Source organism: Ursus americanus, chromosome 8, assembly GCF_024610735.1.
Source record: "Ursus americanus isolate L20-20 chromosome 8, mUrsAme1.1.p, whole genome shotgun sequence".
Lineage (NCBI taxonomy): Eukaryota > Metazoa > Chordata > Mammalia > Carnivora > Ursidae > Ursus > Ursus americanus.
The window spans coordinates 37,255,019-37,269,341 of NC_142134.1; the positions used below are offsets into that span (position 1 = coordinate 37,255,019).

At 35.1% G+C, this 14,323-nt stretch overlaps 1 non-coding gene across 1 annotated transcript; it reads left to right on the forward strand.

Moving 5' to 3' along the window:
• Positions 1-9,216: 9,216 nt before the first annotated feature.
• Positions 9,217-9,323, forward strand: LOC123804111 (U6 spliceosomal RNA). Its single transcript, XR_006783077.1, has one exon. It is a non-coding gene; the product is annotated as a U6 spliceosomal RNA (small nuclear RNA).
• The last annotated feature ends 5,000 nt before the right edge of the window (positions 9,324-14,323 follow it).

Genomic DNA, 14,323 nt, shown 5'->3' on the forward strand with positions numbered 1-14,323 from the left:
CATATAAGATCATATTTAATGGCTAATAAATATCAATACACGTCCCAAAATAGCTTTTCAATCGACCTCAGTTCAAATTTTCACTTAAAATCATTTACATGAGTATTTGCCGGAACCCTATCTACAAGTTTACATTTCTCTTTGTCAAATGTTGATTTAGTGTCATTCCTCCTTGTTATGTTATAAGCTGTTCATGAGTCTGGTCAGCTGGTTTCTTGCCTTATTGTTGAAACAGCTTTTCTAGACTTCTTTTCCAATCACGGAAATTGATTAATCAAAACCAGAAAACTTTGATGAATCACAGTGTGCATTGCATATATACCTTTCACAATAGCCTCTTACTTTGGTCTGCCTCTGGTTAACCTCTTTGGAGTATTTCACTCAGAGTCATAATAATAAAAGTCAAGCCATCCAATCTACTTTAATGTAAGACCCATGCCATAAGGAAAAAGACAAAAAGCACTGGTGGAACTTTTAGAAATTACTTTTAGCGAATTATAAAATAGTTTTCTACACATCTAAAAATAGAGCAATGGTGAATAAGTATATAAAAAATAATACAGGTTTAAAAAAATTTTTTTTTCTACTTTCTTTTCCAGGTAAAAACGTAGTAGTATTTGACATCTATTAGTTGATGGGTATTAACTCCCCCCCCCAATGATAAAATAGTTCTTGGTTTCATGCTTTATTTTCTACCAAATTTTCATTAGTGTTTCTTAAAATAAATGTTGAATAGCCATTGTTTCAGATTTGAGGACCTGCTCTTGATCTCCACACTATGTTTTGTGTTCAGCAGCTGCATGATTAGAACTTGTTACTATTTCCTCTTATTTTACAAATAGTACTTTAAGGAATTCTTTTATACTTAGGTTATGCTTAATATGTAAGAACTTTACCCAACTAAATAACATATTCACCTTTTATGGCTAAAATACAAAATGCTACATTTTTTCCATGGTTGATATATTACGTTTCCATGTTCCTAGCCTTGAAAAAGTTGTTACTGTATTTGCATAGCTGTGTTTCTAGAACACCTTTTCCCTAAAATTCTCTTGTCACCTAGAAATCCTTCTAGGTGTTCTTAAAACTGAAGGCTTTATTGATTGTCTGGAACCGAAATGACCTTAATGGGTTATCCTCCAATTTTCTCTATTCCTAGTTTTTTGTTTTGTTTTGTTTTGTTTTTTGTTTTTTTAAATCTCAGTGTGATCATTCACATCTATTTTTATTCCTTCTTTATCTGTTTTTTTTTATGAAAGTTTCCCACCACCTGTGACTTCCAGAACCTTGTGCCATCTCCTTTCCTTCTCAGTTTTAATGGCCTGTGTCCTTCCGGAGGACATGCTACATTCTGATACATTTTAGATCACAGTCATCAACATCTAGGTACAAAAGTGCTGCAAATGAAAATAAATCTTATTTTCTTCAGGTCTGTGCACAAGTACTTATGATAACACTTTTTATGTACAGTGTAGCTTCATGAAATACTTTGATATCAACTATTATTTCTCAATTGTTTTTCAAGGTTCTATGTAATAATGGTGTTATATTATCTCCATTTTGTAGAGAAGAAAGTGGATACCTAGAGAATTTATATCACTTGATCAAAAGCACTGAGCTGATATTCAGTGAATGGGAGCTTTATAGTAACTCCAAGCTAGAGTTTTTTACACTGCATTGGGGCAAAAGTCTAATTAGAAATTATTCTTGCAATGTTCTTAAGATCAGTTTTTAAGTATATTACCTCTGAGTTTCCCTAAGTCTACAATCTAGGCATGTACATCTCAGGATTTGCTACTATGTACAAAACTTAACGATCCTAGGCTGAGGTTTGGGGGGAAATTTTATTCCACTAAAGTCAAAAGATATTTATAAGGTGACTTCTCTTTTGTTGTGAGATATTGAAAATAACTAAAAAACTGAACTCATACATAGAGTTAGAAAAGTGGAGAGAACTGGGACAGCATCCATAATTGTGGCATTATACCTGCTAAATATGTGATCGATGATTAAATGAGTGGAAAAGATAAGTGCTTTAGAACAATTGTAGGTACAATTTATTGAACAGTTGCTATGTCTATATACAAGAAACTGTATGCAAACACACATATGTCCACACAATTACGTACACATAGAGTTAAACCAGTCTTTACGAAATGACATGAATTAGATACACTGTCTCATTCTAATCCTTAAAGAATCTGAAAAAAAAAATCAGGAAATATGTCCAAGGTTACAAAATAGTAAGATAGAGAATTAACATTTAGATCTAGTTCTGTCTGTTACCAAAGCCCAGCATGTTTTAATCATTAACAAGGGGGGAGAGGGATTACCATACAACAGTATGTTCAGAAAAACTTTCCTGAAATGAGTGAAATGTATGTTGGGCTTTTAAGCATTAGTAAGATTTGGGTATATGAGGAGATAGGAGTGAGATTATTAAGAATTGTAACAATAGCAAGCACAACGTACCTACAGGAATGAAATCTTTATAAGAAATTTAAAGTGCGGTGAGAATATCAGTTTGGTTGGAATTGTGGTGACACATTAGGAACAAAAGCGGATGCAGACAGAAAAGCAAGACATTGTTCAGGGCTTATAATATTAAGATTAGTAGGTGGAAAACCAAGAAGACTGATTCAAGTATCCATTGAAAAAATTAATAAAAATAACTTTAAAAGTTATTAAATTTTTTAAATGTTTACAGCAACTTTAGGTTCACAGCAAAATTGAGAGGAAGATATAGAGATTTCCCAGATACATCCTGCCCCCATCCATGCATAGTCTCCTGTATTTCCAACATCCCCCACCAGAGTGGTACATTTGTTACAACTGATGAACCTACAGTGATAAATCATAATCACCTTTCATTCGTGTAGTGAATGTAAAAGAAGGATCCCAAGAAAAAATTGGAAGAAGTTAAACCTCAGTCTTTGAAGAGAGAGAACAGGGCATGAAAAAATATGAGAGTTTTCAGTGTAAGTAGTAGGAAAAAATGTGATCCAATTCATTCTATTTTATCTAAGTACCAACTAAGAGTGAGGTATTATATTATTAGTTTAATCCTGTCCCAACAGAAAGATAGAGGAATTGAGAAAAAAAGCACATTTTAGGGAAGAGTTTGATGTTACGCTATAAAGAAGCATTAGGAATTATTTAATTTGAAGATTTGTCTGAAATATGGCGATAGAGGTCAATATTTGAAAATTCGAAAATGGTCTTGTTAAGGAGTATAGAATTTAAAGCAATGGCAATGCTTTTCAGCTTGCAGAATATATTCTTTTGAGGGAAAAAAGAGGAGCCAGTGAGGAAGATAAAGACCAATGAGTAAAGCAAAACCAAGAACGTTGCATTTTCATGGAGGAAAGAGTTTATAAATTATGGAAAATATAACTGAAGATTCATTTTAAGTACTTTGGAAAATGAAAGACTTATATATATATTTTATAATATATTTTTTGTTTTGTCCTTTGGCTTAAAGAGATTTTGTTGTGGTTTTTGTTTGCTTCTCAAGCACATGTTTTCTCTCTATAAACTGTAGCCTTCAAAAAAAGTTCAGATTCCTGTTTAAGATTTCTTTCAAGAGTTTTTCCATAATGTTCTTGCAATACAAACAAAAAATAATACTTGGCTGTTTAAGAAAGAAAAATTGAAACAACAAAGGAAAAGAATTTTTACAAAAAATTACATTTCTAAAACAGTTTGTTATGAAAATGTGATTTTCTTTATACAAGGGAATTCAAAAAATGCATGCAACTTCTAATCTCTCAGGAATGACACAATAAAAAATTATGATACCATGGATGACTTGCTCAGCTCTAATTAATTATGGTAATCTATGTTAGATAGCAGAACAAACTTTCTTAAAACATTCAAAGCACCATTGCCTAAAACAAGTCTTATTGTTTTGAGTTACTACAATTTTTCACGTACATGACTTACATTATACTAAGAATATATCCAAAGTTTACAAAGAAGTAGGTAATAATCACAAAATTGATTTGGGACATAGCTTCCCTTAGGGAATTTATAGATGAAGGTTCTAAAATATGGATTGGTTTTCATAGCATGACAGACGTAAAATTGAATTGTGTGATCTGAAGTCCATCAAAATATTTCTAAGGCCAAATTGTCTTCTTGGAAGTTGGTATGCACATTTCATATTGTTTTACATACTTTAATTGTATTTGACTCCAATTCCCTGAAAAACTGTCAAGAATGCTGCCTTAGGCTTTGCAGCACAACTCACAGAAGAGTCCCATTCCATTGATAGTTGCCGCTTACAGAAATTTGATAATTCTGGGATATATATATATTTCATATTACATACAGTAAGTTTTATCCTCTGTGTTTATCCCCACAACCTCCTTTCAGAACAGTTTACAAACAAGACAAACCAAAGATATCTCTCTACTATTCAGATATCACAGTAATAGCAAAGTTGTAGAAACATGGGAGATGCTGAATCACTAGGTAGTCCGAAATTGGTATGTTATTGGTTTAAAATTAAGACATCTGGGTGTAATAACTTGGTACAATACATAAACATAGGGAGTTTTTAGTAGAACTCTGCATCTCACTTAAGAGAACCAATCTCTTTCTTAAGTCATATGATTACAGTGTCAATTAAATGTGCAATTAAATATCAAGAGCAGGAGACCAGCATCGATGTTTAAATCATAAAAGTACATGCAAATTATACCCTACATATATGAACTATATTTGGTGAAAGTATTGCTAAAGGTGGAATGAACTTGAGGACTTAAACATACTGACAGGTTACTTTGTATAACCAATTCTTACAAATTCATGAGTGGCTAAAATTGGGAAACTAAAGAGAGCACAGAGAAATGTTTTCGTAATTCTGGAAATGGCAATAGGTGGATAGATGTTTGTAGTGCAACTGATGGTTTCTCTGAAAAATCTAGAGACAAAAAAAGAAAATACCATGAGCTGTCTGGCGAGGATTGTGGAATAGAAGGATCCTAAGCTCACCTCATCCCATGGATACAACTAGACAATACCTATATCAGTGTAAATAACCCAGAAAATGACCCAAAGTCAGGCAGAAAGACTGTCCTTAGCCAAATGCAGAGAAAAGGCCACATCAAAAAGGGTAGGAAAGATAGAGACATGGTGGGAAGCTAAACTGCCCCATGGGATCATCCCAAGAGAAAATAAAGAGTCCCTCATATCAGGAACCCCAGGCACAGGGAACCACACAGGGAAGATGAATTCCCATAACATTTGCCTTTGAAAACCAGAGGGGCATAATTTTGCAAGTTCTTATAGTCAGTGGGCTTAATACCTGGAACTTTAAAAATCAGCAGGCTTATGCTAAGTGAAATAAGTCAAGCAGAGAAAGACAATTATCATATGATTTCTCTCATCTATGGAACATAAGAACTAGGATGATCGGTAGGGGAAGAAAGGGATAAAGAAAGGGGGGGTAATCAGAAGGGGGAATGAAGCATGAGAGACTATGGACTCTGAGAAACAAACTGAAGGCTTCAGAGGGGAGGGGGGTGGGGGAATGGGATAGGCTGGTGATGGGTAGTAAGGAGGGCACGTATTGCATGGTGCACTGGGTGTTATACGCAACTAATGAATCATCGAACTTTACATCAGAAACCGGGGATGTACTGTATGGTGACTAACATAATATAATAAAAAATCATTAAAAAAAAAAAAAGAACCAGAAAATCACAACTTGAATGAGTAAAAACAATCAACAGATGCCAACAACAACATGACTCAGATACTGTAATTATCTGATAGGCATTTGCAAGCAATTATGATTAAACGTTTCAAAAAGCAATTACGAAGACTCTTGAAACAAATAAGAGACAATCTCAGCAAAGATAGAAGTTATAAAAGTGAACCAAATAAAGTTGAAAAAATAAAATATTAATAAAACAAATACACTGGATGGGTTCAATAAAAAAATGCAGGTGGCAGGAATGAATCAGTGAACTTGAACACAAAAAAACACAACTGACCCTATTTGAACAACAAAGAGAAAATAGACTAAAAAAAAAAAATGAAGAGAACCATGACAACGATAACAACAATATAAGATATAACATTTATGTCACCCAGGTCCCAGATAAAGAGGAGAAAGGGTGTGTAATTGAAAAAATATTCAAGGAAATAAAAGCTGAAAATTTCCAAAATCTGGCAAAAAGCATAAACCTAGAGGGCTCATGTAATTCTATGTTCTGTTTTTGTACCTGCCTGTGAGTCTCCATTATTTCAAATTAAAAAATTTAAAAAAGAGAAAAATAAATAAATAAAAATCAGCAGGCTTGGCTTTAAGTGATCTGGGAAAGTAAGGAGAAACTGAGTCCCTGCCCTTAAAGAGACAGCACAACAAATAGCCCCAAAGAGATACAACATAGAAGTAGTAGTTTGAAAAATGTCTGGGGTATTTGGGAAGAAGATTTGTTTACTAATCTTAAAGCATATGCTGGAGGGGCAAGGATCACTGGGAGACTTCTCCAGGAGCAAAGGAGCTGGTAGACCTCATTTCCTTTCTCTGCCTGACAGCCTAGATGCACAGACACCTGCAGGAACCAAGATAGCATGTCACTTTCTACCTAGCTTGATAACAGCACTCCATGCCCATGCTTCTGTGGCTCTGCCCCCTCCAACCCACCTGAATTTGATTGGAATTCAGGGTGGCTGCAGGTTCCTTCTTGCAGCAGACCAGTGTGGAACTTGGCTGTCACTGCAGGACTAGCATTCTCCTGTAGACCCACTCCCTCCAACCCTGCCACAGGAGTTTACTAAAGTGGTTCCAGGTCCTCTCCCACAGCAGACCTGCTCAAATATTTCTAACATTGTACTCCACCCCTGCATTTTCCTGAGACCTGCCCCTTCCAATACACCTTTGACAAGAGTACATCCAAAGCAGTGCCATAAGCCTGACTGTATGCAAGCAGCCAACACAGGGGTTAGTACCACCACAAGCTGACTCCTGCCCCAGAGAGAAGGGAAGATAACCACATATGCCAGTCCAACTTCAGCCCCAGAAGTGGGCTGGAGGAAGATATGTGGTGTGATGGCATGTCCTGCCTACCAATGAAAGCTTCTCAGGACAAAACAAAGGGAAAGCACCCTGAAGTTTGGTGCTACTGTAGTTCTGGCAAATGCCTAGTCTGTCTCAACACAAGTCCAAGGAAGCCCCAGACTGGCCCACTAACAACACAAGGAATAAACCCTTCCCACAATAGACAAAGAGGGCCATTGCGGATGACTGGACTAAAGGCAAACACAGCTCAGGTATAACAGAAGGGCACATGCAATACACAGGAGACACCTCTGAAGTGTCAGGTTCTGGTGAACAGGGAACAGCACACTTCAGGGCACTAAAAGACCTCTTCTTCATAAGGCCACTACTTTCAAGAGCAGGAGATGTAGCTGACTTTCTTAACAGATAAAAAAAAAAAGACACAGAATTAGACAAAATGAGGAGACAGAAGAATATGCCCCAAATGAAATAACAGGACAAAATCAAAGCAAGAGTGCTAATAAATAAATAAATAAATAAATTTATTTATAAATAAATAAAATAAATAAATAAATAAATTTATTAATAAATAAATAAATAAATTTATTTATAAATAAATAAAATAAAAACTATGCCTGATAGAGAATGTAATGGCCATAAAGATACTCACTAGATTGAGACAAGAGTGCAGAACTTCAGTGAGACCCTTAAAAAGTATTAAAACAAAACAAAACAAAACAACTTAAAAAGGAACCAGAGGTAAAGAACTCGATAGCTGAAATTTAAAATACATTTGATGAAATAAACAGAAGGCTAAAGGAAGCAAAAGAACATATCAGTGACCTGAAGGGCAGAGTAATGGAAAGCAATGAAGATGAACCGGAGAGGGAGAAAAAAATTAAAAAATGAAAATAGACTTAGGGAACTCAGCAACACCATCAAGTGTAATAACATTCCCATTGTAGGGATCTGAAAAGAAGAAGGGAGAAAAAGGAGCAGAAAAATGTATAGCTACTCCCCAAATCTGGGGAAGGAAACAGAAATCCAGATCCAGGATGCACAGAGAGCCCCTAACAAAATCAAGCCAAGGAGGTCCACAACAAGACATGTAATAAGTAAAATGGCAAAAAGTAGTGATAAAGAGAGAATTTTAAAAGCAGCAGGAGAAGGGAAAGGAGAAAGAGAAAGCAAGATAAAGGAAAACTTTATGAGGAAACTCCATAAGGCCCTCAATTGAATTTTCAGCAGAAACTTTACAAGCCAGAACAGAGTGGCATGATATATTCATAGTGCTGAAACAAAACAAAAGAAAACAACTGCAGCCAAGAATATTCTTACCAGCAAGGCCATCATTCAGAATAGGAGAGATAAGGAGTTTCCCAGACAAACAAATTTAAAGGAATTCATGACCACTAAACCAGCCCTACAAGAAATGTTAAAGGGGGATCTTGGCCGGTGGGGGGGGGGGTGCTTAAATAGAAGTAAGAAAAGTAGGAAGCACAAAAGCTATAATATATATATATATATATATATATATATATATATATATATATATATATATCCAGTCAAAGGATTAAAAATATAAAAGTATGTGAAGAATAAAAAAAGATGTCTTGCCATTTGCAACAATATGGCTGGAGCTGGAAAGTATTGTGCTATATTATGTTAAGCAAAATAAGTCAGTCAGAGAAAGGCAAATACCATATTATTTACTTATATGTGGAATTTAAGAAACAAAACAGATGAACAAAGGGGAAAAAAGAGAGGGGCACAAACCAAGAAATAGACTCTTAACTATAGAGAACAAACTGATGGTTACCAGAGGGGAGGTGGGTGGAGGGATGGGTCAAATAGGTGATGGGGATTAAGGAGTGCACTTGTTGTGATGAGCACTAGGTGTTGTATGGAAGTGTTGGTTCACTATATTCATACCTGAAACTAATATTGCACACTATGTTAGCTAACTGGCATTTAAATAAAAACTTAAAAAAAAAAAACCAAGGAAATAATGGCTTTGAATTACACACTGGACCAGATGGATCTAACTATATTTAGAACATTCCAGCAGAATATACAATCTTTTCAAGGGCACATAGAACATTCTCTAGAGTAGATCACATATTAGGTCACAAAAAGGCCTCAACAAATTAAAAAAAGACTGAAGTCATTCCATGCATCTCTTCCAATCACAGTGCTATGAAACTAGACTGCTCACTTTGGTAGCACATATACTAAAACTGGAATGATACAGAGAAGATTAGCATGGCCCCTGCACAGGGATGACACAATGCTATGAAACTAGAAATCAACCACAAGAAAAATTCTGGAAAGAACACATATATATGGAGGTTAAATAATACTAAACAATGAATGGGTCAACCAAGAAATCAAAGAGAAAAATTTTAAAAAATACAGGAAGACCAATGAAAATGAAAACACAAAACACAATAGTCAACATCTTTCAGATACAGCAAAAGTTGATTAAGAGGGAAAATTATAGCAACGCAGGCCTACCCCAAGAAGCAAGAAAAATATCAAGAGAACAACCTACCCTCACACCTAAAAGACTAGCAAAAGAAGAACAAACAAACCCCCAAACTAACAGAAGGAAGGAAGTAATAAAGATAAGAGCAGAAGTAAGTAAACTGGAAACTAAGGAAACAATAGAACAGATCAATGAAATAAGATGTGGTTCTTTGAAAAGATCAACAGAGTTGATAAACATTTAGCCAGACTCCTAAAGAGAAACAGAGAGAGAAAGAGAGAGAGAGAGAAGACCCAAATATACAAAATCAGAAATTAAAGAGAAGAAATAACAACCAATACCACAGAAATACAAAGTATTATAAAAATTATATTACAACTAATTGGACAACACAGAAGAAATGGATAAATTCCTAGGAACATATAAGCTTTCAAAACTGAATCAGGAAAAAATAGAAAATTTGAACAGAGCAATAACCAGTAATTAGTAATTGAATCAGTAATTTAAAAAATCTCACAAGAAACTAAGTCCAGGAGGAAGCTTCACAGGTGAATTCTAGCACACATTTAAAGAAGAGTTAATACCAATGCTTATCAAACTACTCCAAAAATAGAAGAGGAAGGAAAACTTCCAAATTCATTCTATAAGGCCAACATCATCTGGGTCCAAAGCCAGGTAAAGACACTACCAAAAAAAGAGAACTACAGGCCAATATCTCTGATGAACATAAATGCAAAAATCCTCAACAAAGTATTAGCAAACTGGATCCAACAATACATTAAAAAGTCATTTACCACAATCAATGGGATTTATTCCTGGGATGCAAGAGTGGTTCAATATTCACAAACCAATCAATCTGATACATAACATCAATAGGAAAAAGCATAAAAACACTTTGATCATTTCTATAGATGCAGAAAATGCATTTGACAAAGTACAACATCCATATGTGATAATAACCCTCAACAAAGTAGGTTTAGAGGGAACATACTTCAATGTAATAAAGGCCATATATGAAATACCCACAGCTTACACCAATGGTGAAAAACTAAGAATTTTTTCTCGAAGATCAGGAATAGGACAAGGATGTCCACTCTTATGACTTTTATTCAACATAGTACTGGAAGTCCTAGCCACAGCATTCAGACAAGAAAAATAAAAGGCATTCAAGTTGTTAAGGAAGAAATAAGACTTTCACTATTTGCAAAATAACATGATACTATATACATGGAAAACCCTAAAGTCTCCACCAAAAAACTATCAGGACTTATATATCAATTCAGTAAAGTTGAAGAGTAAGATGTTAATACACAAAAATGGGTTGCATTTCTATACACTAATTATGAAGTAGCAGAAAGAGAAATTAAGAAAACAATCCCATTTACAATTGCACCAAAAAGAATAAAATACATAGGAATAAATGTAACCAAGGAGATGAAAGACCTGTACTCTGAAAACTATAAAACATTAATGAAAGAAATTGAAAATGGCACAAATGGAATGATGTTCTATGTTAATGGATTGGAAGGACAAATATTGTTAAAATGTCCTAAATAAATATTTAACAAATATTGTTAAAATACCTAAAACGATCTACATATTTAATGCAATCCCTATCAAAATACCAACATCATTTTTCACAGAGCTAGAAGAAACAATGCTAAAACTTGTATATAACTACAAATGCCTAGAATAGCCAAAGCAATCTTGAAAAGAAGATGAAAACTGGAGGTATTACAATCCCAGATTTCCAGATATACTACAAAGCTGTTGTAATTGAAATAGTATGGTACTGGCACAAAAACAGACACATAGATAAATGGAACAGAATAGAGAGCTCAGAAATAAACCCACAATTATATGGTCAATTAGTCTTTGACAAAGGAGACAAGAATATGCAATGGGAAAAAGACAGTTTCTCCAACAAATGGTGTTGGTAAAACTGGATAGCTACATGCAAATGAATGAAACTGGACCACTTTCTTTTACCATATGGAAAAATAAACTTAAAATGGATTAAGGACCTAAATGTGAGACCTGAAACCATAAAATTCCTAGAAGATAGCACAGGCAGTAAATTCTCTGACATTATCTATAGCAACATTTTTCTAGATAAGTCTCCTAAGAGAAGGGAAACAAAGGCAAAAATAAACTATTGGAACTACATCAAAATAAAAAGCTTCTGTACAGCAAAGGAAGCAATCAACACAACAATAAGACAACCTACTGAATAAGAGAAGATATTTGCAAATGAAATATCCAATAAATGCTAGTATCCATAATATTTAATTACTTATACAACATCAAAATAAAAAAATAACCCAATTGAAAAATGGGCAGAGGGAATGAACAGAAATTTCTCCCAAGAAGAGAAAATAAAAACGCTAACTTAAGAAGTTATCTTTACCCCCATTTTCATTGAAGCATTATTTATAGTAGCCAAGATATGGAAATATCCTAAGTGTCCATCAACAGATTAATGGATAAAGAAAGTAGAATATTACTCAGCTATAAAAAGTAGGAAATTTTGCCATTTGTGACAACATGGGTGGACCTCAAGGGCATTATATGAACTGAAATGAGTCTGATAGATAAAGACAAATATCCCCCCCCCTTTTTTTTAGGAAGAGAATTAGCTTCTTTATTTGACCATCTCCACCCCCACCCCACCCTGGATTTTGAACTCTGAAAGGATTTCTATTCTTTATATGGAATGCTTAGTTACAAGAAGTAAGACAAATACCTTTTGATCTCACTTATATGTGGAATCTGAAAAATGAAACAAAACAAAATAAAACAAAAGCCAGCTCATAGAGAGAGAACAGAATGTTGGCTGCCAGATGTGGGGGGTGGGAAGTAGGTGGTGGGCAAAATAGGTGAAGAAGATCAAAAGGTACAAATTTCCAGGGGCGCCTGGGTGGCTCAGTCACTAAGCGTCTGCCTTTGGCTCAGGGCATGATACTGGCATTCTGGGATCGAGCCCCACATCAGGCCCCACCGCTGGAAGCCTGCTTCTTCCTCACCACTCCCCCTGCTTGTGTTCCCTCTCTCGCTGGCTGTCTCTCTGTCAAATAAATAAATAAAATCTTAAAAAAAAAGGTACAAATTTCCAGTCATAAAATAAATAAGTCAAAGGGATGTGATATACAGTATGGTGATTACAGTTAATAATACTGCATCACATATTTGAAAATTAAGAAGGTGGGTCTTAAAAGTTCTTATCACAAGAAAAAAAAACTGTAGTGATAGATATTAACTAGACTTACTGTGGTGTTCATTTTACAATATAAATATCAAATAATTATCTATACACTTGAAAGTAATGCTATATGTTAATTATATATAAAAAAACCCTAAAGAAATACCCATCTAATCATAAACTAGTCCTCTTCCTCCAGAAAAAACAAAAAAATCATACTTCTCTTGCCTAGAATCACACAAGCAATATTCTCTCATTTCACTGGAGCTCCAGGGAATAGGCTTTTCAAGAACTTGAAGGGGGAATTTTCCACCCTGATTATTGCCTTTTTACTGTTCTCAGCTGCCAGTATGAGGTGATGGGCACAGGTCTAAGCCAGCTTTTGTGGTCATGGCTGAATAATAAGCCTGAGATGCTGTCCTCCTTCACTACAGAGCCCTGGACACTCATCAACCCACCAGCCTTCCTGGGTGTACCTACTATGTGCAGGCCTTTAGAAAAACAGGTCACTTCCCTGTTTTTAATACCCTCCCTAGGTATTTTTTAAAAGTATTGGAGGGAAAGTTAATAATGAAGGCAAAACTAATAAAATTCTGATACTACCAAAGCCAAGGGACTTGACAAAGTTCACAGACCTTAGAAGGGTAGACTCAGGATTCAATTACATTAAACTTAGTTAAAATACACATTTTTTTAGGAAGGCTAAATTCAGTACCAGTCCAGTCTCTTGCTCCTCTGCAATTTGCACACTTGACTCCATATCCATCTCCTGTTCCTAGACAGCAGCCTACTCTACTGATCTCCAGGCCATTATGCAGGATGTTTCATATGCTTCTTACACTTTGTCCAACCCCCAACCCCTTCACCTAGCTGATTGCTGGTCACTCTTTTGTCCTCAGCATTAAAAAAAAAAAAAAAAAAGCGTCAACCTACTGGAGGGAGGGATAGATTATATGCCTACTGTGTTAATACATGTGAACACATGCATATGTATAAACCTATACACATACATATTTGTACACACAAGCTGAGTGTGCATAATTCAGTCAGTCAGGCTTCAGCTACAGAAACAGACCAGCAGGAGTCATAAATTAAGAGGTCTATTGCAGGAAATTAGCTTGAAGGATTGCGGGGGGTGGTTAGGAAAGTCCCAAATACACCAGGCTGAAGGGTCAGGAAAGGCAGGCTGGAACCCTGCTGGCCACGGCTGAAACTACTGTCCATAGATGTAATTTCTTCTTCATCACAGAAACCTCAGCTCTGCTCTTCAGGCATTTCAAATAATTAAATTGGGCCCATTCAGATTATCTGGGAAAATCTCTTTTACTTAAAGTCAACTAATTGTAGATTTTAATCACATCTGTGATTAAACACCTTTACAGCAACACCTACATTAGTGTTTGATTGACTGAACAGGGACTGTAGCCTAACAAAATTCACACATTAAAAAATTAGGAGTCAACATTATTTTATAGTTACTTAATATCACATCTCTTTTCCTCAATATTGTTAGCATCTAATGTCCAGGATTGAGTTTCTGGATCCTTGGATACTAAAATATTACAATGAATTAATAAATATTATTATGATTATATTGAATATTCATGAAAATCACTGAAGTTGTGAATCA